This window comes from Mirounga leonina, unplaced genomic scaffold, assembly GCF_011800145.1.
Source record: "Mirounga leonina isolate KUSES-001 unplaced genomic scaffold, KU_Mleo_1.0 Mir_201, whole genome shotgun sequence".
Taxonomy (NCBI): domain Eukaryota; kingdom Metazoa; phylum Chordata; class Mammalia; order Carnivora; family Phocidae; genus Mirounga; species Mirounga leonina.
In genome coordinates, this window is record NW_023270504.1 from 10,018,316 (window position 1) to 10,041,219 (window position 22,904).

General features: G+C 37.5%; 1 protein-coding gene across 4 annotated transcripts in view; it reads left to right on the forward strand.

Annotated features, from left to right (window-relative positions):
* Positions 1–22,904, forward strand: part of SOX5 (SRY-box transcription factor 5) — a 1,007,739-nt gene that overhangs the window by 200,105 nt on the left and 784,730 nt on the right. Inside the window, exon 4 of one of the 4 annotated variants that reach the window (XM_035028069.1) lies at positions 9,969–10,072. The exons of the other annotated variants lie outside the window; for them this stretch is intronic. The gene's annotated coding sequence lies outside the window, so the exon portion shown is untranslated. The remainder of the gene's footprint in view (positions 1–9,968; positions 10,073–22,904) is intronic. 4 annotated transcript variants of the gene reach the window in all.

Consider the following 22,904-nt stretch of genomic DNA (forward strand, 5'->3'; position numbering starts at 1 on the left):
ACAGAAGTCTGACTTTAGTCACCACATGCAAATAATAATGGAAGAAGCATTTACTATTTGTGGTCTTTTGGGATATCATGATCAACCTTTTTTCTGCCTATCACTGGACCTATCAAGAGAATCAGTGTTAGGTTAAACTAGTATCTAGTTTGGAAAGGTTAGAATGCTTCATTGGCTGTAAAAAAGGTAGACCTTCTAACCAATGGTTTAGTATTCATTTGCCATTGCTCATCTCATTGTACTCTAAAAAATAAAACTGAATTCTGACAGCTTTTAAAAAGTAGGAAAATAATCAGTTCTTAGACAGACATCCAATCCATAGCTTAAGAAAATTCGGTATTAAAAATGATAAAGGGAGTAGTTCTGCAAAAAGAAGGAAGCTTTTACACATTCTTCTGGAAGGATTGGAGCTGCACTGAGATTGAGAGACCTGAGCTCGGTGTTGCCTGTGAGCTGGGGTGTAATTTAGTGAGCTGACAGGAGGAGTGAAGTATCTCCTCAATATCTGTGTTTGGCAGAAGAGATGAATGCATACATCAGGAAACAATGTTTAAGTGTTTTATTTCCTTATTTCAGCCTGTCAAACTGTCAGTATAGTTAATGGCCACCGAGAGAGAAAGAGAGAGAGAGAGAGAGGAAGGAGGAGGAACAGAGAGAAACAAAGGTGCTATGGAATCTGAAAAGAAAGAAACCAGGAAAGCATTTGCATGTTTCTGTGGCATAATGGTCAGTCAGACAAAAATAACTCACTATATTCATCTCTCTACTGAAGCCAGATGTGTTGGTTCCCTACCTACAATCCCTGCACCCTTCCGTGCCTTCATTTATGTCCTTCATGATTGCTTCATTTAACTTTGATCTCTGTGACTCTTTTCACTGAAGTCTAGATTGATTAGCGATACTTCAAGGATTATTTTATGCTTTATTCGTAGTATCCAGTTTTGCTCAGCTTTCCAAGTTTACTATCTTGTGTACCTTGTTTATAAAATCTAGTATTAATGCTGTTTATACAAAAATGTTCACTCTTAACACATAAGACACCCCCCTCCCACTTTCCTTTTTTATCATTTTGAGTTTTTATAGTACACAAAGAATAAAACTGGGCTGGATTTTGACCTATTGTATCTTTCTTTAGAAAAGAAAAAGCTTAAAATAAAACAACTAAATTAGACATTTACGAGTACAAAACTATTTTAAATTTCTGAAAAATCTTAGCACAACCAAGGGATTTTTATTTTATAAAAAGGAAGTATATATAATGGATTGTTTTTGTACTGGAAATATGTTATTTTTCCATAGAAATGGTAAAGCCTCTTGTCATTCACATCTATGTCAAACTGAATTTTCAATCTTTGAATTCATTCCAGTGATGAATACTTTTTATAATGAACACTTTAGTTGCCTTATAAACGAGAAGTATTTAATTAGAAAAAAATGTTTTTTAAATATCTTTTTAAAAATCTTATAAAATGGTCTAAGGAGAGGTAATATGGGGTATTAAATACACTGGGTCCTGAATCTGGCCAATCATCAACACCTGGAAGGCATTTAAAAGTACAGACCCTTGGACTCCACTCCAGATTGCCTGGAAGAGGTTCTTAGGGATGAGGGTCTAGCATGTGTGTATATATAAGATCCATGCCACACTCCCTACCCCCAGCCCCTAGGTGACGTGGGCTATCAACCAGGCTAGGAAACATACTGTCCCTGTCATGGAGAGAACACTGCTCTGGTTATCAGTAGAATTTGGGCTGGTTTCTAACAGTATCATTCACTCACTGAGTAACTTTGGGCAAATCACAAGATTTGGGGGAGCACATTTTTCAACTCTATATAATTTGTGTGATCTTTTCCAGCTTTAAAATCTTGTAACTTCATTATATTAATGAAGTTTTTAAAAGTTTTAAACTTAAAACTGAGTCAAAATACACATGAACACGCAGTTTCTTACTAGTTTTTATTCTTAGATTGAGTTGATAGAAGTAAGCAAACAGGGGTGTCTGGGTGGCTCAGTCAGTTAAGTGTCTGTCTTTGGCTTAGGTCCTGATCTCAAGGTCCTGGGATCAAGCCCCATGTTGGGCTCCCTCCTCAGTGGGGAGCCTGGTTCTCCCTCTGACCCTTCCCCCCCCCACTTGTGTGCTTGCTCTCTCTCCAAATAAATAAATAAAACCTTTAAAAAAAAAAAGCAAACAAACAAAAAAAGTCAAAAGAATCTCTCCTCTCATCCTCAGTTTAAGACTTCTTGATTGGACCTTTCTTTTTTATATCAATCATGAACATGTTCTCATGAAAATGATAGGCCTTCAGATGCAAAACTGAACTCTTCTCCACCCATCAAAATTTGTTTCTTCTTCAGCATGCATATCTTACTTAACAAAGGGCATCACCATGCACCTTGTGTTAGCTGGTAACCAAGCATCACCTTCCCTCTCATTTATCTTTGATATCCTGGGTTCATCTTACCTCCTGAAATATTGTTCATCTGTCAACTTCTTTTTATCTTCCCCACCATCCATCCTGGGCCAAGGTGCCATATTTCCTGGGTTCTGCAATGACCTCCCAATTGAAAGTCTTTTCTATACCTCTTGCCACCCTGTGCTCTAGTAGATGTTCAGTACTGCCAAGAGATTAAAAATGCAGATCTGATCATAGGTCTTCCCCCTTCCCATCCCATTGCACTTGGGATAAAGACCAAAATGTGTACAATGGCCTGCAAGACCCTGCATGATCTCCACTTTCTGCTCTCTATGCCAACTGGCTATCCTTCAGTTTCTCACACGATGTATTTCCTTTCCATCTTAGGGCCATTGAGTTTTCATTTCTTTCTGTTTAGTAAGCTATTCATGTCCAGCTTATTCATTTCAGATCAGCTGAAATGACATTTCCTCAGGAGAGCCTTTTCTGATGCCCCAGGTATGATTGAGTCCACCTATTATATACTAGAATAGAATACCTTGCATTTTCCTTCAGAGCATTTTTCACAGTTTATAATTTTGTATGAATGCAATGGCTTGGTTAATTTTAATCTAATCTATAAGACTATAACCTTGGTAAAAGTAGGGACCTTGACAATTTTGTTCATCACTGATTTCCTAATTCCTCAAACAGTGGGTAGTATATAGTAGGTTCTTTTTTTTAATTATATTTTTAATTAACATATAATATATTATTTGTTTCAGGGGTACAGGTCTGTGATTCATCAGTCTTACACAACTCACAGCGCTCACCATAGTACAAACCCTCCTCAGTGTCCATCACCCAGCCACCCCATCCCTCCCACCCCCATCCACTCCAGCAACCCTCAGTTTGTTTTCTGAGATTAAGAGTCTCTTATGGTTTGTTTCCCTCTCTGGTTTCATCTTGTTTCATTTTTCTCTCCCTTCCCCTATGATCCTCTGTCTTGTTTCCGAAATTCTTCATATCAGTGAGATCATATGATACATGTCTTTCTCTGATTGACTTATTTCGCTTAGCATAATACCCTCTAGTTCCATCCACATCATTGCAAATGGCAAGATTTCAGGTTTTTTGATGGCTGCATAATAGTCCATTGTGTATATATACCACATCCTCTTTATCCATTCATCTGTTGATGGACATCTAGGCTCTTTCCATAGTTTGGCTATTGTGGGCATTGCTGCTATAAACATTGGGGTGCATCTGCCCCTTCGGATCCCTACATTTGTATCTTTGGGGTAAATACCCAGTAGTGCAATTGCTGGATCATAGGGTAACTCTATTTTCAACTTTTTGAGGAACCTCCATACTGTTTTCCAGAGCGGCTGCACCAGCTTGCATTCCCACCAACAGTGCAGGAAGGGTCCCCTTTTTCCTCATCCTTGCCAACATCTGTCATTTCCTGACTTGTTAATTTTAGCCATTCTGACTGGTGTGAGGTGGTATCCCATTGAGGTTTTGATTTGTATTTCCCTGATACCGAGTGATGGTGAGCACTTTCTCATGTGTCTGTTGGCCATTTGGATGTCTTCTTTGCATAAATGTCTGTTCATGTCTTCTGGCCATTTCTTGATTGGATCATTTGTTCTTTGGGTGTTGAGTTTGATAAGTTCTTTATAGATTTTGGATACTAGCCCTTTATCTGATATGTCATTTGCAAATATCTTCTCCCATTCTGTCGGTTGCCTTTTGGTTTTGTTGACTGCTGTGTAAAAGCTTTTTATCTTGATGAAGTCCCAGTAGTTCATTTTTGCCCTTGTTTCCCTTGCCTTCAGCGATGTTTCTAGGAAGAAGTTGCTGTGGCTGAGGTGGAAGAGGTTGCTGCTTGTGATGGATTCCTGTCTCCCATTTAGGTCTTTCATCCATTTTATAGTAGGTTCTTAAGAAATATTTGTTAAGTAAAAGAATAAATGAATCATGGAAGAAAAGTGCTTATTTATGCAGAGGCACCTCCCGTATTGCCACATATATTCTTTCCAGTAATCTGGAATTGGTAATCTCTCAACCTGCTACTATTTCTCATTCTTTGTTCCAGTAACATCTGAATGCCTGGATTCACCCCTTTTCTGTGTTCCTCTGAGGTTAAAGAGGAATGTAAAAGCAGTTGCTTTTGTTCCAACTCTTGAGATGAGGTCTAAAATTGTGCATAACTCAATGTAAGAAATATGGGTAGAGAAGAAGCCCCTCAAAAGTTTCTTTACAGGAAATGAAGACTCTATTTTCTGGACTTCCTCATTTGCCCAAATAAAGAGGTTGTTCCATAGAGGGTGCACAAATCTTGTATCTGAACTGGTCAATCATCATGTCAGATTCCTGTCTTGACATAACACATTGATACAGGTTATTGGCAGGAAGGACAGCTTTTGGAGACAGAGAAAATCAGAGATAGGGAGTTTAGTTAAGGCAGCGTATTTATAGTTATCTGTTTTTCAGGCGTATCATATTCTTTGTAAGATATGATCTGGGAAACTGGAACCCCTGTAATGTACCTCATGTGTTAAAGGGGCTTCTTTTTCACGCTCCTTTTGTTGTTCCCTTCATTCCTGGGTAGATGAGAAATCTACCAGGCCCCTATTCTAGATATGCTCCAGGAAATTTGTACCTTGTAATTCTCTGTCCAAAGACTTGACACCTGTTGATGAGGCCTGTGCAGGCTTCTTCTTCCATGATCTGTCCTTCAGAGGTCATACTTTGCCCCTGGAGTGAGTAAACCTAGGTCCAAGGGTGGCCAAAGGACAGCGATTTGAGAGGGGCTGGCCACAGAGAAGGGGTGCCTCAATTTATCCTCTTGTCCTTGGTCCACAAATATTAAGGGGATGCTGGAGAGTAGATGGGTGCTTTAGGGAGAAGGCATATAATAAGAGAACAGCACAAATCCTTGAGGAACATAAAAATCAAGGCCCAGACAAGTTAATACTTGACTAGATGAATAAATAAACCCATAGTGTCTGAGTAAAATAACTTTTGAAAACAGAAGCCAACTAGAAAGATCAGAATTGGGAAAATACAGTCTTGATTTTTATAGCATGACTCTCATATCTAGTCAGCACTAGTCATGATTAGTGGGACATTTGTTCTAGAGAAAAGGCTCATGGCAGTGATCCATCGCATGAACCCATTGGGCCCTGTTGTCATGGCCCCACAGGAGCTCAGTTTGTTATTCACAGTTTTCTTTTAGAGAATTGAGGGTTGATTTTGTTTTAATATTTGTTTCTCATTATATAATTAATATATATTATTTTTCCCAGAATTTTCTACAGTGAAGTAGAGAGAACTTGTTATTCTCATCAGGGAGGTAGAGTTACTATCATAAACAGGTAGTTAATAGCACAGTTAAATTTATTGTCACAAAAACACCTGTCCATTCATTGTTGTCCTATGTGAACAAAATCTCAGTGATACTAGTGGAGGAAATCAGGAAGGAACAGAATAAGGAACGTCTTAGCTTTAAGATGATTAAACAATTTCACTCAACAGGCAGCACTTTTCCCTTAAGTCAACAGCTCTCTTTTTCACAGTACCTTTAGAATCTTTTTGCAAAGTTGAAAGAGCTGTAATTTTAATGTAACTATTATATTCAAGACATTGATAATCTGGATCACTGAAAATAACCATAGTAACAGGTGAGAAATCAAAGATAGTTAATTTAATTGCCACAGAAAGAAAATAAGTGCAAATAATCTATAATTCTTCATTTCCAATATGTACATGTTATTTTCTTACTGCATTAATTACCCAATAGTTAGACAGAAATTATCTAGTTGTTGCTCTGTGATTCCCCATTGCATTCATGTAATGGTTTGCACCCTAATAACTATTCATTATAATTTCTTACCTCAGCAGTTTAGGCTGCTGTGAACTGGGTAACATGTTCATTCAGTTGACATTAGCAATTTTTAATAACAATAAAAATGATACTTTAAGTATAGTGGAAAGGAATTAAGCAGTTCTTTCAACCTAGTTAAGTAAAGGCCACTCTAATTCGGTGGCTCTCTACAAACTGCTAATGATCTGGGATTGCTTCTCAGACAGAAAAATATCAAAATTCCTCTCCATTTCTTAACTCTTTTTCTAGGAGTTCCTGGAATATTCCCACAGAACCCTGCTCAGAAGTGACAAGAAAGTTGTAGAATCCTAACTAAGGATATATTAAGAATCACTGCCAAAGCTATTAAATATTTCGTTGTATGTCTACTGTGTATAAAATATTTTGCTAGGACTTGGGGGTACAATGTGAATAAGATAAGGATAGAGGTACAGATGACAAAGCAGGAAATCATGACTAATGAGCACATTTATTATAGTTTTAAATTATCATTTAATCCATAGACCATAAGAGACAGTAAATTGATGGTATTTAAATTTCATGACTGGGTTCAGGAATCTTGTAATATAGCAATGTAGGCGATAGTCAGCTGTATAATTAAAAATAATATCTACTACTTATTGAATGCTTTCTTATGTCCCAGATATGGTCACTTCATTCTCACATAAACACAAACCCCACCCCTATAAGTGAATTCTTTTATCTCAATTTTCACATAAGGAAGCGAGGGTTAAATAGTTGACCAAAAGTCATCTGAGCAAGTAAATGAGAGAGAGCAGATCCCAGTTCAGGCTGGGCTCACTCAGTTCTAAGGTTTCTACAGAAAAAATAATTAAGAGCATTTTTAGCTCTGTCACTTATGGCCAGTACTCACTGAATAAGATATTTACTTTTAATTGATTTTGTTCTCTATTTTAATTCCAGATTATACCAAAACCATTTCAGAAAGAATCTATCACATCTTTTCTATTGGTTTCTCAATCTCCATTCTCAATCTCCTTTGGCAAGTCTTTCTCAAAAACTGCTTCAGTAAGAAATTTTAAAAATGAACAAATGAACAAAGGTAGATACATACTAAAAAATAATATAAAATCACCTCACATCCATTAAGATGATTACTACAACTGCCCCCTACCCCCAGAGCGCCTGGGTGGCTCACTTGGTTAAGCGTCTCCCTTCAGCTCAGGTCATGATCTGGAGACCCTGGGAATTAGCCCAGTGTCAGGCTCCATGCTCAGCAGGGAGTCTGCTTCTCCCTCTCTCTCTGCCCCTCCCCCCCGTGTGCTCTTTCTCTCTCTCTCTCTACTCTCTATCTCAAATAGATAAATAAAATATTTTTAAAAACCCCCTAAAAACAGAAAATAAGTGTCCATGAGGATGTGGAGAAATTAGAACCCTTGCATACTGTTAGTAGAAATGTAAAATGTACAGTTATTATGGAACACAGTATGGAGATGCCTCAAAAAATTAAACATATGATTTACCATATGATCTAGCAATTCCACTTCTGTGTATATATCCAAAAGAACTGAAAGAAGAATTTCAAAGAGATATTTGTACATCCATGTTCATGATAGCAGTAAATACAACAGCCAAAAGGTAGAAGCAACCCAAGTGCCCATTGATGGATGAATAAACAAAATGGATTATTATTATTAATTATTATTATTATCCAGCTTTTAAAAAAAGGAAGGGAATTTTGACACATACTACAACATGGATGAACCTTGAGGCCATTATGCTAAGTGAAATAAGCCACCTACGAAAGTCAAGTACTGTATGATTCTACTTATATGAAGTGCCTAGAGTAGTTAAAATCATAGACCGAAAGTAGTTGCCAGGGTCTGGGACTACCCGTTAAAAAACAATTTGTTTTTTAACGGGTATGGAGTTTCAGTTTTGCAAGACATAAAGAGTTCTGGAGATAGCATGCACAATAATGTGAATGTATTTAACACTACTGAACTGTACAGATGTACTGGTTAAGATGGTAAATATTATGTATACTTTACTACATTAAACATTTTTTTAAAGATATTTATTTATTTGACAGAGAGAGACACAGCGAGAGAGGGAACACAAGCAGGGGGAGTGGGAGAGGGAGAAGCAGGCTTCCTGCTGAGCAGGGAGCCCGATGCGGGGCTCAGTCCCAGGACCCTGGGATCATGACCTGAGCCGAAGGCAGACGCTTAACGACTGAGCCACCCAGGCGCCCAACATTAAACATTTTTAAAAGGAAATATGGAAGATTATATGACAGAGAGGACCCGGGGAAAGGAGGGGGGCAGCTCATTAGATAAGTTTTTCAGCAAAGACATGTCCAAGATACGCACAACACCATGGAGCTCTCTGTCCAAAGCCAAAGACAGCTTTCCAGGCAGAAGTATTCACAAATAAGAATGCTGGGCTGACAAAGAGCTAAGTACATAGGAAGGCACATAGTAGCAGATGATATTCTTGGAGAGAGGTAGAGAGGGTTGATCATGGAAGGACCATTAGACATGGAAGGATTTTGGACTGTGTTATCTCCATTACATTTTAGCGTTCTTCCATAAGGCTCTTTCTATTTTAGGAGATCACAAAACGTTACCCATTTTGTTTCATAAATAGTAATTGGCTCACCTATTGATGTTATGATTCAGATGTCTCTTATTGCACAATTAAAACATATTGAGAAGTGGTGTGTTAACTTGGTGAGGCTTCATTTTTATTTATTAACTATATTATTACTGAAGTGATTGCAGCCTGAAAGAATTTCCCTTTGTATCTGTCTACCTTGGTAAAATACCAATGAACCACTACTTAAAACATTGCATTCATTTTATACTTGAAAGTACTTCAGAGCATCTCTGGAAGTTTTTTGAGACCAGGTCAGTTCATTATTCCTCACTATAGTGGTTTCAGAGACTCTGGAGGCCCTAGTTTGAGTAATTAGTATTGGGAACTTTGCTGAAAACTGTCTAGAACTTCCCTTAGCAGTGTGAATTTGTGACAAATAGTTTAATATTGTAGTCTCATCTTAGAGTTGTTAACATACAAAATTTTGAAGTTTATCAAAATGACAGCTGTCATCATTTAAATACATTTTCTTAATTAAAAGCAAAAGCAACTAAAATTCAAATGTGTTTTATTGTTAAATACATTGATTTTCTTTGATGGAAAAAATCATTATTTAAAGTATTAATAGCCCTGAAAAGATGTGTATCCACTTTAATAGAACAATACATTTATGCTGTATTCTTGTTTTTTTTTTTTAAAGATTTTATTTATTTGAGACAGAGAGAATGAGAGAGAGAGCACATGAGATGGGGGAGGGTCAGAGGGAGAAGCAGGCTCCCCGCCGAGCGGGGAGCCCAATGCGGGACTCGATCCAGGGACTCCAGGATCATGACCCGAGCCGAAAGCAGTCGCTTAACCAACTGAGCCACCCAGGCGCCCCTTTATGCTGTATTCTGTGTCATATATATTTTTTCCTGTTTCAAATATGTCTGCAAATTTTATCCTACTTTGTAATATTATTCTCTACTATTTGAGATTCAGAACATCATGGTAGTTCTGAAAGTTGCCATTTGACCTTTCTTACCCACTTCTCATTTGACATTTGTCTCAGATTATCAGTAATGTGGAAGGATTCTGGGAAAATTTCCTTAAATGCATCAATGATGTTCATTCCCCTGCATTTCAGTAGAGGAACCTGAATCTGGAAGATTGGAAGTTTGACTTTGAGGAAAAGCAGAAACAGATTCATAATGGGATGACATGTCAGTGGAAACTTAAAGTTGATGAAGGGTAGGTATATTTGGACCAGACAATCAAACACTGAGACAGGGCAGTATGAGTGATTTATGGAATGAAATGAGAAGGACACCTTCCTGGGTTGCCCTGTTTACACTAAACGTGCAACAGTAGAACAGAAGGGATAGTTGTGTTTAAGGAGCAACAGAACAAATGTACAGCTAATGTGAACAATCCCCAGATTATTTGGTAGTACCTGAGAGTTATACGTCCTCCTTCATGACAATTCTATTAATGCCTTCAGTGAAGTGGGCATAAACTTCATAGTTTATCCGTGTGCAATTTAAGAATTTAAGTATTTCAAAAGAAATAATGCAGATGAGTGGCGCCTGGGTGGCTCAGTCATTAAGCGTCTGCCTTCAGCTCAGGTCATGATCTCAGAGTCCTGGGATCGAGCCCCGCATCGGGCTCCCTGCTCAGTGGGAAGCCTGCTTCTCCCTCTCCCACACCGTCTGCTTGTGTTCCCTCTCTTGCTGTCTCTCTCTGTCAGATAAATAAATAAAATCTTTAAAAAAAAAGAAATGCGGATGAAAGTATTTAATATTTTAAAGTACTTTTAGAATCTAGGACTAAATGGTTAAGTGCAATAATACTATCATTTTTTTAGAATTATCAATGTTAATTTTAAAATTTTTCATTTGGAGTATCAATATTCAGTCTTATTGTTAAAACTACTTTTGGTAATACTTCATAGAATCATTAACAAGTAAAGGTATTGGAGTGCTGGGTGGCTCAGTCGATTAAACGTCTGCCTTCAGCTCAGGTCATGATCCCAGGGTCCTGGGATCCAGGCCCATGAGCCCCATGTCTGGCCCCTGCTCAGTGGGGAGCCTGCTTCTCCCTCTCCCCATCCCCCCTCCGCTGGTACTCTCTCGCTCTCTCTCTCTCTCAGATAAATAAATAAATCCTTAAAAAAAAAAGTATGAAAAGACCATGACCTATTTCTCAATTAGATTTTTAATAGTTTGGATCATTCAGCTGAAACATGAACTAATAGAGCAAGAAAGCACTTTTTGAATGGCTGTGCAGTAGAAAACCAGCTAAGAAAAAGGGCTGGGTGGGCTGGAGTCTCTGGAGAGGGTTCAGGCACTTAGAACTTGAGCTGGACCTTGGAGTTTGTATAGTCAGAGGTAGGCCCTGAAGTTTTGGTCACCTGAACTCTTAGAAAGTACAAGTTCTATGAACTTTTAGTTCTTACGATAAAATACCTGTAATTTTTGCCTTCTGTCCTACAATATAGTTGTGTTCATGCTAAAATAAAATAATGTTTGAATTACATTCAAGCTATTTAATTTTCTTTCCCAAACCTGATATACCAGGAATTTATCACTTGTCTCACGCATGATATTCCCTTACCCCATCATACCACCACATATCTTCAGGAGTATGGCAGACACTCTGGTGTGAGAAGCATGGCTTTACAGGATCACGATGCATTTAAACAGAAGAGCCTGTTCTCTTTTTTTTTTTTTTTAAGATTTTTCTTTTTTTATTTGAGAGAGCGAATGAGAGACAGAGAGCTCGAGAGGGAAGAGGGTCAGAGGGAGAAGCAGACCCCCTGCCGAGCAGGGAGCCCGATGTGGGACTCGATCCCGGGACTCCAGGATCATGACCTGAGCCGAAGGCAGTCGCTTAACCAACTGAGCCACCCAGGCGCCCCAGAAGAGCCTGTTTTCTTGGCCATGAGCATGTTATCAGGCTGAGTAAATAGAGTGTTTTTTTTAATCTTTAAAAGACTCTCATACCATATGGTATATGTACACATTCTTTTATAGGATTTTGGGGAGCTTTATAAGCAACCTAGGAAACCTAGGTTTCCTCTTTATAAGGATAGCTGGGGCCCAGATGGTTTTATTTGCTGATAGGAGTTCATTTTCAATAATATGCTTTATGATTGGGTGCAAAATCAACATCCTCCAAGTTTTGCCTTTAAAGTACAAGCCTTTGTTTTGTATTTCCGCTTGAAGCCTTTTTGACCTTTGTCAAAAATATTTTTCAGTTATTCAGAGCACATTGGTGTGCTTTAAAAAAAAAAAAGACCACCCAAGCACATCCCTTTCAGTTGGTGAATGCCACTTAGAATGGGAAGCACAGAAGCATTCTATAGCTGATGAGAGCTGTACAGTCATTTGAATGTTTGAAAAAGGTCAAGAGTCTTTCATGAGATCACAGAAGCTGGTCTCTCTGGTTTTGTGTTGTCAAGTTAAACGGTGTGACACAGTGGTCATCTGTACTCCTCTCTGGTTTGGAAGCCTGGTGCAGCGCTATTCGAAGGGAACAGTGTAGTCCTTGGTGGTGCCAGAACTTCTCTTCACATTGTCCCAATTTGTTACAAATACCAAATCACAAGTTGGCCAAGTAGCAATGAGAACACACAGTGGAAAGATAAGGAATATAGAAGAGATTTTTAAGGCACCATTTGTGTTTTACATGATTTTCATTGCTTTGATGAGTATGACAATGTATTCTCAAGTGCCTAAATTGTTAAATCCTCCAAAATTATCAAGTAGCACTAAAACCTGCTTGCCAACAATCCCCAAGCTAACAATTTATACAACTTACAGTTGGCTTCCTGGCTGCAATGTTCCTTCCCCTGTTCCCACCGAATATTTCTTTCTTCACTGCCTATTTCTGCCTTGGATTTGTCCCCTCAGAGCAGCCTCTCCGACTTCTTAGCTGTGACTCAACCAGAGAAGCTTATTTTTTGACAGGAACATCCTTTCAATTATTTGTTTACTAAACATTAAGTTCCTGCTATGTCCCTATATTGTTCTTAGGATTGAATAAGACAAAATCTACCAAATGTGATGTTGACTGAATGTTATGACATCCTAGCTCAGTTTTACAAATAGATATATGTTCTATCATATTTATCACCTGTCAATCATATAGGTATATGATTATATATCAATCATGTATTAATCATATTATTATATAGTAATTGTATATATCATGTTAATCATATATAATATATATGTATATATATAAATTTCTTCTGTGTCCTCATTTAGTCTTTCCCTAATGAACTACATTCAGTTCAAACAGAAAAAGGTGGGGCGCCTAGGTATCTCAGTTGGTCAAGCATCCCACTTTTGATCTCAGGTCAGGTCTTGATCTCAGGGTTGTGAATTCAAGCCCTGCGTTGGGCTCCACACTGGGCATGGAGCGTACTTAGAAAACACACACATATGCACACACACACACATGAAAAACAAAAACCAAAAAAACACCAGGAAAGGGTATGAGTTGGGGCCAGAAGGAAGTAAAGAGCTAAGGAACAAGCTGGTTTACCCTACCTCTCTTTCCTTATTTTGTGATGACCTTGATTGAAAGATTATAAAGTAGAGGGGGTAAATTATCAAGAGAAGAACCCGAAGAGAAGTGATACATGCATATCTATCATAAGGAGTGGACGAAGACAAAGAAGTTGAGTAAGAAGCCAGTCTGGACCTCTAGGAAACTACATAAACCATTACGCTTGGCACTTATTTCACACTACACTTTACATCCATAATGTTAACCTCATCCTTCCATATATTTTCTTTGTGATACAAGAGGAGATGAGTATTAAACTTTCTTTCTAGAACAAGAGTTAGTGTTTTAAAAAGTGAGTGTGAGCATTCCAAGCCACAAGCGTAAATGTTGTTAAATAGGTATTAGGTGAACACTTACAGTGAAATGAGTTCAATGTGGCTAGAGGGAAGTGTAGGTATGGGGAAGTAATGAGACTAATAAAATTAGGTAGGAGTCAGATAAAGAAATCTTTTAATTTACTGTTTAGTACTATATTCTGAATGTTATGTGGATCTTATAAATAAATACAAATCACACAAATGACATAGTCAGATTTACAATTTAGATAGATCACTTTTGGTTGCATTGTGGAGTTGAATGGAAGGGTGGAGAGACTAAGGTCAGGGAGGTCAGTTACGAAGCTGTTGTAGTGGCCCAAACAAGAAGAGATGCGTTTCTAAACTAAGGCAGTGACAGGAAGAATAGATAATAGGGAAGATATGTAAGAGATATTGAGAGTCTATAATCTGTAAGTCTTAGTGACCAACTGGATATGAAGGAAAGGAGGAAGTCCTTGGATTATGTCAAAGTTTTTGACCTTGACAACTAGGAGGATTTTAACAGTAAATAAAGGAACAAGTTTGGCAAGATTATATAATTATATAATTGGTTCAGATGGGGATAGAGTAAATTTGGTGCATTAGGACATCCCATTGAAGATAACTAGCAAGAAAATGGAGATAATATAAGTCTGCATCTCAGCAGAGAGGTCTAGCTAGGGGGCATAGATTTGGTTAGAAACTGGTGATTAAAGAGCTTGGATGAAGTAATTAAAAGTGAGTGCAGAGTGGGGTTCCTGGCTGGCTCAGTTGGTAGAGCATGGGACTCGATCTCAGGGTCATGAGTTCAAGCCCCATGTTGGGTGTAGAGCTTACTAAAAAAAAAAAAAAAAAAAAAAAGTGAGTGCAAAGAGTGAGGAAAGAAGAGAAAGAAGACTAGAACCTCGAAGCATTACATTTCGGATATGTTAAGAATATAAGATGAATAAGGTCTGAAAGACCTAGTGTGTAACATGGTGACTCTAGTTGAGAGCACTGTGTTATATGAATGAAATTTGCTAAGAGAGTAGAATTTAAGTGTTCTCACCAAAAAAAGGGGGAGGTGATTGGATATGAAAGGTGATGGATGTGTTCACTCAGAGGGGAATCCTTTTAAAGTGTACATGTATATCAAATCACATTGTACTCTTTAAATATCTTATAGTTTTTATTTGTCAATTATATGTAGTAAAGCTGAAAAAATAAAAATAAAAAATAGTGACAGAAAATTTTTTAAAAAGTTTTAATCAAAGTTTATGGGCTAATCTGGGAACCCAATCCCAATGTTTGGTGTTGTTTATAATTTGAGATTTCCTACAAATTCTGGGCAGAAAGAATTCAAAACATCTTAGAACAATATATGGCCATAAATTAGGACCTTTTTTTTTTAAAGATTTACTTATTTATTTGAGAGAGAAAGAGAGTTCGAGTGGGGGTAGGGGTAGAGGGAGAGAGAGAATCTCAAGCAGACTACGTGCTGAGTGCAGAGTCTGACATGGGGCCTGATCTCCGGACCCTGAGATCATGACCTGAGCTGAACTCAAGAGTCAGACACTTAATCATCTGAGCCACCGAGGTGCCCCTACGACTTGGTTCTAAAGTAACAGATAGTCTATGTGTCAGCTGGGGACCAGTTAGGAAAGCAGAGCCATGTCCAATAGTTCTATACAGAGAATTTAACACAGGGAATTAGTTAAGATGAAGATTAGCAATAGCAGGAAGCAACTACTACCTTTAGAGCTGGAGGAACCCAGGGAGCCAAGGCTGCCCAGTGGGAGCTGGACTCAAAGTGTCAGCTGCCTTTAGAGGGAGGGGCTGACTTGTGGGAACTAGGACCCCCAAGGGAATGCAGCCGCTGGTAAAGATGTTTCCTGAAGTAGAGAGAGAGAGAAGGCTTCTCCCTCCTCCCACTTAGTTTATTTTGCCAGTTCTTATTGGAAGAATCTGGTTTAGAGCTAGTTAGCAGTGGAGCCTGGAGAAGTATTACAGGTGAGTTTTAATCCCCTGTGACGTAGAGCAGATGAGGGTTAGCCTGGTTTAAGAGCAAATAGACAATTGAGAGGCATATAGCTAAATAGTTTTTTTTTCTTTTTAATATCATAATTATGAAATATAAAAGTCGAGAATCAATAAGATGATGTTTGATTTTTTATTAACCAAGTACTTTTACTCCTATTTACCTTATTAAACTAAAACTCAATTGCAAGTAGATTACTAATCACTTTTAAAATTACCTCACAACATAAAGACTTTTATGCTGTAACATTTCTGTAACACTGTGCTTTTTCCCTCAATTAGGAGGGCCCAAGAACCAAAAAAATATGAATTTGGTTTGGTTGCCCAAATGGCTATTAGAGCTAGAACCACTGAGTACGCTAAATTTATACAATGGATCAGTGTTCTCACTGAGTCTTCTCCCCAGATGCAACTGCCTCTGTGGGGATGTGCACTTCGTAAAAATGAACTAATAAAAAATTCTTCTGACAATTAGGCTTCCCTTGCTGGGCTTAAAATAAGGGAGTGTGTAGCTCTATATTAAAAGGTGTGCTCTTGATATAGTCTTTTTTGAGGTTCTCAATCAAAGGGCTCTGCTTTTTAGTAAGACCTTTAAACAGCATCAGCCTTTCCCTCAAAAGAGAAAGGCTAAAAAGAGTGCCAGACTCAATTGAACTTAACAGAAAATCCATTGGTGACCAACGAAGCAGAAAGGATGTGCTCAAATCGCTGGGTTGAACGCTCTGTTGTATAGATCAGACAAGCCCATTTAGTATCTACTGGTTCACACCAGAGTCATATACTTGTTCACCAGCTTTAGCTCCCAGATATTTTAATGGCAGTGTTTACCCGTTTTAGTAGGAGACCAATGAACAAAAAATCTGTAGGTGGATTAACTGGGTCAAGCTAGTTTCTTGCTTGGATTTTAATTCCCTGGGTAGTGAATCCAGTGCCAAAGTTTTGCTATAATACTGTCATATTAAGTAGAATGTAATTTATTTGGTTCAGTCTAGGTCTAAGTTGATATTAAAATAGCTATCCTATAGCTACATGACCTTTCAAAGCAGTTTATTAAGTAATGAGTGTGGAGTAACTCAAAATGATTTAAAAACAAACAAACAAACAGAAAAACCCTTGTATGCTGTTTTCGGATGGGTTCTGCAGAAAGAGACTCTGAGAGGGAGATTATGTGCCAACAGTTTTCGGAAGAGGGCTCTCAGGAACATCTGTAAGAGACAGGTAAGCAGGATTAGGCAAGGCTGGTGGTAATCTCCAAGCTCAGCCCTTCGTAGGTAGTATATGACCAGTATCTAATGTAGATAAGCAGGCGGAGCCACTGTACCCACCCTGCCCCACCCACTCACATCCAGACATTGGGTACTGGCTACTGCCAGACAAGATTTTACCTTGGGGAAGGCAGTTCCTTAAGCTGAGAGAAATTTCGGTTTTCCAGAAGTCACTTGGTTGTGAACTTTTTGCAGCTAACTTGCCCTAGAGCTGGGGAAATGACTGTTTGGATCCTGAAGGGGGATCTTCGTGGCACACCACAGCATCCCCTACATCTGATGACTACCTTGTCCCACACGTCCTCTTGTCCTATCTACCATTGTCATTCCAGTGTGAGTTACCAGCATCTTTTCACTCTACAAACATAAATGCCACATGATTGTGTCCCTTTGTGCAATCATTTCTGTGTTCTGTTTTCCTCATTTTATCCAGTGATCTTTGGAAACTGCAAATCTCATTCTCTTATTCCTCTAAAGGACCCTGCAGTGGCTCTTGCTTGTCTCAGAATAAACACCCAACTCCCTAACGAGGCTTAAAGCTTCCTGTCCTGCTACTGTGGCTTCATATCTTGACACTGACATTTCTTGTTCTTTGTACTATAATCACCATGTCCTTTTCTTTATTTTATTTTATTTTTATTTTATTATGTTGTGTTAGTTCCTATACATTGCATCATTAGTTTTTGATGTAGTGTTCCATGAGTCATTGTTTACATATAACATCCAGTGCTCCATGCAGAACGTGCCCTCTTTAATACTCATCACCAGGCTAACCCATCCCCCCACTCCCCTCCCCTCTAGAACCCTCAGTTTGTTTCTCAGAGTCCATAGTCTCTCATGGTCCATCTCCCCCTCCGATTCCCCCCCCTTCATTTTTCCCTTCCTACTATCTTCTTCTTCTTCTTCCTCTTCTTCCTCTTCTTCTTCTTCTTCTTTTTAACATATCACGTATTATTTGTTTCAGAGGCACAGGTCTGTGATTCAACACCATGTCCTTTTCACCTCAGAGCCTCTGCATGCATTGTACCCTCTGCTCTAGCTTTATCTGCTGCTCCCCATCGTATTCATGCCCCATTAGCTCCTACTAAAATACAAGCCCAAAGGGCTCTGCCATGAGTCCTTTCTTAATTCCCAGAGGGGGTTGAATTCTTTTCACATGTTCTCTAAACTTCCACTGCACTGTATCCTGTACGTTTTCTCAGTAACTGTGTATGTGTGTATGTTGGGGGTTGGTGCATGACACAGAGAGACAGAGACAGAGAAACAGAGACTGATTATCTGTAGAATGTCTGTTTGTGCCATTAAACTTGTAAGCTCCAGGAGATCAGGGAAGCTGACTGCCTTGTTCAGCTCCGTACCCTGTCCCAAGCATACTGCCTGGCACATAGTATATGACCAATCCATATTTGTGGAATAAATAAAAATGAATAATCAACCTGAAAATAAAATCCGGAGATGACGCTGGTCAACCTAAAAAATACAGTATGGTGTACCACTGCCATTTCAAGCATTAAACATCAGCATTTATTTCCTAATTATAGGTCCAAGGTCTAAAGTATATTTATTTCACTTTTCTGCATTTCACTAGTCTCCCTTGTTATATATATATATATTATATGTATATATTCTGCTCTAGCTTATATATATATATCTTTTTATATATATTCCTTTTAGAATATGTACATATAGGTATATACTTACACAATACATGTGTGTATATATATACATATATGTACACATACATATACATGTATTCTATTGTGTTGTATTTTATGTGTAGAACAGAGCACACACTCATCTGCTCTGTTTTTGTTGTAGAGGTATCTTGGTCTTTTAGCATGTTAACACATCATAGCATATACACTACTAAGGATTGCAAATAACTTGTATGAAATATAGAAAAGAATTGAAATATCTAAGCAAATTGCCAATAAAATAAAATCTTTGTAATAGCTATAAAATAAAATTTTTTATAAATGTGAATGTTTACATAAACCCAGACCTCAGTATTAAAGAATGTTGGAAATGGGCTGATACTGGGCTTTGGAGGATTTATATTCAACTAGGCAAATAAAATTTTCATTGCCTATATGTAGATCTCAGAAACCAGGGAAAAGAAAGATCTTTTGACATCTTATAAATGAATGATTTAAAATGTTTTAGTCCTTTAACTTACGTTTAAAAATAACATGGAGTGCATCTCAGTCTAGGTGAAATAACTCATCTAATGAAAAAAAAAGGGATCGTATATATTTTCCAGATATATGTGATTCTAGAAAGTTTGTGCATCATTTCTTAATGCTAGATGACATTGCTACAGTTTATACTGTGTGACCTATTTACAGTTCATCTAATAAAAACCATATTGAATAAAGTTCCAGTGCCTTGAAGTTTTACCCATTAGCAAAAATTTCCTTTCTTGTTCTAGGGGCAGCGTCATTTTCAGACTATTTTGTGGCAATGTCATTTTTAAGAACTCAAGTAATGTCTACCAAACCAAGAAGAGGCAATGTGAGAACCCTATCTTTTAAGTTGGATTCAGAGATGTAAAGCCAATAAACTGGATAATGGTGTAAATACATCAGAGGATTATGAGCTGGAAATAGTGTCTGACTAAAGACCTTCCAGGAAATAAAGTGAATGTTGTTCATATGTTCAGGTGTTAAAAGCCATGTAGACAAAGAGAATTCTGCTAATATTCTCCCTAGAGACATTGTCTTTTTGATTTTTCCAAAACCACTAAGTGGGTGATTATTGCTTGGGCTCTGGTTAAACTTTGGTACTGTGATGATCTCCTTGCCATCTAGATCATTAACTGCAACAGAGAACTCTGGAAGCTCAGCTCTTATTGTTTCCTTTTTGTAATCTTCCAAGTGTAGTTTATATTGTATGCATTTGGTGGGTAATTCCATGAAAAAAATTTATTTTGGCTAATACCATTCCATTTACAAAGCTTATTTGCTTGGAAAATGCCCAAAGGTTTGCATTTGACTATGAAATCTCTGGGCCCCATCCTCATTCCTTGCTTAACTTGGTTTCTTGTTAATAAAAGAGGATTGTATTCACTGCTCTGTAGTGACAACTTTGCCTACAGTTTGTCCTCTCTTCTCCTCTTATACTCCTTAGATATTTTACTTTTATTCATATTTCTTATACCTTTAACAGAGGGAGGGTTCTTTTTTTTGCAAACTATATTTATGTAGTAAAGCAAGGTAGTTTATATAATATGTATTTTATAGAAGTAAGAATTATTACCATATGAGAATTGCTAAAGTGCTTGAATACTATATTCAGCTGTCCCTGAATGATGTGTTTGAGTCTTCATGCAAAAATTTCCTGTTTAATTTTCTTGCTTCCCAGTGGATGCTTTAAATGGGAGCTCTTCAATGGCTAGGATCATGTCTTATTGATCGTGTCCTCCTGCCCCCTCCACCCATCTCAGAACAGTTCTTGTTGCAGCTCTCAATGATTGTCTGAACGTTATGCTGAACTTTGACATAAAAAAAAATCACATCCCATATTTTATTTTCAAGTCTAAATTTAGGAAATAGTAGTCAATTGCATGTGAGCGCCAAGTAGAATTTATTTTTTTTTAAAGATTTTATTTATTTGAGAGAGAGAGAATGAGAGACAGAGAGCAAGAGAGGGAGGAGGGTCAGAGGGAGAAGCAGACTCCCTGCCGAGCAGGGAGCCCGATGCGGGACTCGATCCCAGGACTCCAGGATCATGACCTGAGCCGAAGGCAGTCGCTTAACCAACTGAGCCACCCAGGCGCCCCATGTAGAATTTAATTTTATGGATGCATAAAAGGTAATATTCCTAGCCTAGAACCAGCAGCTATTGAAAATATACTGGATAAAATATTCTAATTCCCAAGCCTTGAAATTATATTGAAAATTTGGCTAGTGAAAGCAGAGTATTGTAAATAGAATCTACAGAGCATGAGCCTAGTCTGAACCTTTTTATATGTGGAGTTAAGGACAGTGAAAAAATAACGAGGTTTATATTCAAGATCACAATTTAAGTTTTCTATACATTTCCCAGTGTCACTTGCCTGTCCTTCAAAATACCAGACTCTCATACTCTGGTTTCTCTTCAGATCGTATAAATCTTTCGCCTTTTACAAAATACCAGACTCTCTTCCCAATCAGAACCTGCCCCTCAAAGAGGAAAAGCCGCTCACACCCTAATGTAAATTTGGGTAAATATTTTAATTCCCTCAAGGTCAAATTCCTTACAGCATAGCAGTTAATAAGGGGGTAGACCTTGGAGCCAAATTGCCTGGCTTGAACTCCACAGCCTCACTTACTCTCCCAGTGACCCTAAACAAGTAATTCAACTTCTCCCACCTCTGTTTGCTCAGCTGTAAAATGGGGATAATAATAGTCCTGGGAGGATTAAGCTAATGTATGTAATGCATGTCTAATGCTATCTAGTGCATGCTACCATGCTCAATAAAGGCATTTCTATGATAGAATAAAATGAATGGAAAAGGCAATGCCCTCTCTTCTAGAGATTTCAGAATCCTGTGGTAGAAGGAGAATGATTTGGGAAGGGAGCAAAAGCTCCCCCCCCCACCCCCATCTCTGAATAGCTACAAGGTGGCTGCAGTGCTGCATATTGTAATGGTTTACATTTGTTGGATCTCAAAGAATTGAGAGGTGGTGCAAAGAAGAACTTTTTTTCATGATGCTAAGGAGTTTTCTTGCTGTGGTTTGTAGTGATGGAATGAGTGATTGGAGACAAAAGAGCTATGATCTCATAATTCTTTTGTTTTTTTCAAAATAGTTGTAATATTTATTTTTTAGAATGAAAGAACTGTGTTCATATTTCAGACAGTTTTGAAAATAAAGAATACTCTAAAAATGAAATTACCTTATCTCAAGAGCCAGAGAAAATTCACTATTACTATTTTATATATTTTTATCCAGATTTCTATGGCTTCTATACATTTGGGATCATAACTGTAAATATGGCATTATATATTACATTTATTACTTAATTTTTATTTTGATCATTTTCCATGAGATTAAATATTCTTAGTTAATGAGACTTTTAATTTGACATCATGTGGGTAGAGTCTAGTTTCTATGATGTACTATCATGTGCTTGACTGTTCTCCTGTGGGTGAGCATTTAGGCTGTTTGTTCCAAATTCTATCTTTATGCATAAAACTTTGTTTATATCTTTGACTGTTTCCTAAAGACAGGTCCTTAAAACTGGAACTACTAAATGAAAGGCAAAAAGCATTGTTCTTCAGGCTTTTGGTGCCTTTCCATCAGCAGTATAATAGGGAGCTGGTCTCCTAGTTCCCTTGCCAAGACTGAACATTTTAATATTAACATTTGGTGAATGATAGGCACTATGAGGTATTCCCTTATTTAAATTTGACACTTCTTTGATTTTGAGTGAAACTAAATCATTTTTTATGTTTACTTCCATTTGTATTTCTTAGTCTGTTTTGTTCTGTTCACATCCTTTTTTTCCCCTTAAGATATATTTCTGTATGATTATAAATCCTCTTAATATATTAAATTTTCCCTTATATTTTTTGTAAATATATTCTTGTCTTTAGCCTGCATTTTGATTTTAATGTACTCAATGTAAATTTTTATTTATGCATTGGAATCTATGATTTTGCTTTTTTGATTTCTCCTCTTGCTTTTATATTCAGAAAATGTAGCTACTTTCATATACTTTCTTCTAATTTTCTTCTTAATGATTTATTATTATTTTTTTACATTTAATCCTTTATTTTCTTATTCAGTTTGATACATAGTATAATTTTTTCTCAAATCACTGTGTTCCCTCATCTATTCATTAAATAATCCCTCTATTAAATTATTATATAAACTAGAATTTGTTTCAGGATTATACTATATATGCTTCCATTCTTTTTTTTCAAGATTGTATTTATTTATTTGACAGAGAGAG